The sequence below is a fragment of the Acipenser ruthenus genome, chromosome 22, assembly GCF_902713425.1.
Source record: "Acipenser ruthenus chromosome 22, fAciRut3.2 maternal haplotype, whole genome shotgun sequence".
Classification (NCBI taxonomy): domain Eukaryota; kingdom Metazoa; phylum Chordata; class Actinopteri; order Acipenseriformes; family Acipenseridae; genus Acipenser; species Acipenser ruthenus.
The window spans coordinates 5,211,416-5,213,800 of record NC_081210.1 but is presented as its reverse complement, the minus strand read 5'-3'; positions in this window follow the sequence as shown (position 1 = coordinate 5,213,800).

Here is a 2,385-nt window from a genome sequence, read left to right as displayed (position 1 = left end):
AGCGGTGAACGGAATTATGTCATTGTTCCGTTCCGCTCACATTCTCTGACTGTAACTACTGCTACATTAAACAAACAGCGGTACGACACCATTTGTTTTTAAATTGTTTTACAGTAGCAGCGAGGGACATTAGATTACTCTTATTTCAGATCATTAGATTTTTATTTAAAGAAAACCAAAATTTAAAGAAATGACAAGAATCTATAATTGAAATAGTATCAAATCCCAAAACGTACAGCACAGCCCTACACATGAGCCTAAATTTCGTTTTCAAATCTATGGTACCTTTTCTTTAGAGCATGTATAAATAATTGTACCTGGGCATAAGTAATATTAATAGTTTCTTCCACAAGTGAATCCCTCCTTGTTGTTTTGCTGTGCAATGTAATTTTCTGTGCTGTCGATATAATCACTGGACAACGATGCACTATCAGTCAAAAATAAATGAATGCCACCGATGCCTTGAGATGCTGAGCATGAGCAATTACATCACATAGCAACCGTCGCCGACTTCATTAGAAAATAATGATGTTTTGAAAACATATTTTATTCGTTTGTGATGAAAACTTTGACCATCTTATATGTGATTATATTATGTGTCTGGTGTGTGTGTGTGGGGGGGGGGGGGCAGTTGGTCAAAAAGTGGAAGACATAATGCCATATAGATCATCTGGGGGGGGGGGGGGACTTCCCCCCTGCCCCATAGCAAATGACGCCCTTGATTGGGTGTTATAGTGTAGTATGGAAGATATTTTATGCCAAAATGAATAAATAAATATACATATTAAAATAAATAAATAAATAAATGTCAAAAGACATGTATTTATTTATTCATTTATTTATTTCGAAGTTTATTCATTTATTAATTTATTTATTCATTTTTCATTTTGGCATAAAATAGTATATTATTAGCTGGCAGCAGTCTAAATGGACTATTTTTCCAAACAGTGATTACAATAATGTAACTGACAGTGTTCCTGATTGCCTGGCTGTGTTAGCTTTACAGTGCATTATTCCTAAATTGACGGCCCTTGCTGTGTCATACACATATTTTCACATATTTTGTTGTGTCAACTTCTATTAATAAAGTTCTGGCTTCCAGTATTCTTCCTCTTGGCATTTCATTTATTGATTGGACACACCTTAAAGTGACTGTTTATGATGAATTATTGTTAGTCCTGGGGTTTGGTGTGAATAATATCATTACTTTATGAAGTGACCCTTAATGAAGTAGGGATTGTATTGCTAGTTTCGTTGTTGATATATTTCAGTTGACAACCCGTTTGTTACTAACCTAATTTTAGGGTATGACCACTGTATTGGTAATACATGATTTGCATTCTAGTTTAAGAGGTACAACCTGGTCACATGACTTCTGACATTCACACAAGCAATTACAATAGCCTGGCACCCACTGTTATGCTCCTATTTTTTAGGCCAGCAAACTGACAGCTACCTGATCGAGGATCACAATTGTAACCATGTGGGATATTCTCTTTAGGGGTTTACACTGATGTGTATTTCACAGTAAATGCATGTTTTGCTCACTTTTTAAACACAAATAATGTACATAATTATTCCCAAAGTGTTTAGTAATCGTGGGTTGCTTTCTCCTGCTCTTCAGAACTGCTAACTCTTCAGGGAGCATTATTCATAGTCAATAAACAGCTTTCTGTGTGTGTTGAACATCACAAGAGAGTTAAATAAAGAATTGTAAGAGAAATTAAAACAGTATTTATTTGCATGCAAGGAGGATGCCCTATATCCCAGTGGTAAACTTTGTCACACTAAACTCAGCCTTGCTTTCAAAACCAATACTTCTCTGCTAGTCGAGTCTAATGCGTGATAGTTATGTATAATGCAAATATATTCCTTCAGTGACGAAAGCTTATAACTGATGCCAGACGTAGACCTGAGTGGGCTTGCTAACACTGTTGAATCATGGGGGGGGGGGGGTTGAATAATAAACTGCCATAAAACTGTCAATAGGTTGTATTGAGCGACTTTATAATTTACTTTCTAAAATTGCTACAAAAATAGTAGCGAGATAGGAGGAAAAACAGGTTTTCAACTAATGCAAATTATACCGAGTAAAAGGGGTTTCCCTGTGACGTTTAATGTCATCATAGCCTAATTTGCATGTGTCACAAAGTTTTCGGATATTCACAAGACAATTTTCTATTACATTTGTTTTACTCGCTCGCTAGTCTACCAAGTCAACACGTTCAAACATGTCAGCCCCTATTCCTAAAGTAGCTGTGCGATTTGTACATTTTTTGCTGTGATGGATCCCCGTATAGAACGTCCACTTCAGGAACGCTTCTGTTTGGAAGCCTCTGTTGTTGCTCTGACAGCTATCGCCATCGTTAAAAATATTAAACAGAG